Raw genomic sequence first — 1,030 nt, forward strand, 5'->3', positions numbered from 1 at the left:
AAAAAAAAAAAAAAAAAAAAAGTTGGTTGTATTATCAGACTTCGTTTTCACTGGTTCCCTACACTTTTTACAGATGACTGTGGTTTGTTTTTTGTCCGACTTGCCATGACCGAAATACTGCCAAACTGGCGAACTACAAAAACCCTTCTTTGGAACAATTTCCTCCGCCTCTCCTTGCTGTGACATCTTCATGTGCTCTGTGTTGTGGTTTGAGAGGGCGGAGCTTTGTGACGGCATCTCTGCGTCCGCGATTGGTTGGGAGGAAGCAGTGACTAGCATAAACCTACATGATAGGCTACAATGAGAAGGAAGGAAAACAGCGTTTCTTTTTTTATCGAACTTTTATCGAGCCATTTCTTTTCTATTGCGCCACACGTCTATCGATCGATATATATCGTTATTGAATTATCGCCCAGCCCTAGATTCTAATATATCTGCAGTGTGGGGACTATACATCTGATAGGAGTTTAATTTTTTTATTTCTATTTTGCACAATATGCTTAACTAAGTATTTTTGTTATTGAATCTAAAAGATTTTGGGGATATATTTTCTATACATACATTGTCTAGATTTACTTATTTATTTATTTATCTTTCTACCCTTTTTATAGAATAGAATAAAACAGAATTGAAAATCTCTTTATTTTACCACAATGGGGAAATATACAGTAGCAAAATGACTATTAAAATAAATGGTCACACAAATATGTAAGAGTAACATATTAGTGTAGTTAAAACATAAAGAAAAAAATACTGAATTGTAAATCAGGGGTCTTCAACGTTTTCCAGGCTAAGAACCCCCAAACTGATGGAGCGGGGACCCCCTAATTATATATATTGTATGAAATAGTGTTCTATCAAACTGGTCCTATAGTCACTCTCTTGCTGTCAAGATTTGGTTGTGGGTTGTTGACCCAAAATGCAGACGCAGGGAGGAAGAGGTGAATTTGTTGATGATTTAATGAAAGGTAAACTGAATTCAGAGGCAGGTAATCCAAAAATCCAAATATGAAAACAAACAAAGTTCAAA

The sequence above is a fragment of the Cyprinodon variegatus genome, unplaced genomic scaffold (genome assembly GCF_000732505.1).
Source record: "Cyprinodon variegatus isolate N-32 unplaced genomic scaffold, C_variegatus-1.0 Scaffold2129, whole genome shotgun sequence".
Classification (NCBI taxonomy): Eukaryota; Metazoa; Chordata; class Actinopteri; order Cyprinodontiformes; family Cyprinodontidae; genus Cyprinodon; species Cyprinodon variegatus.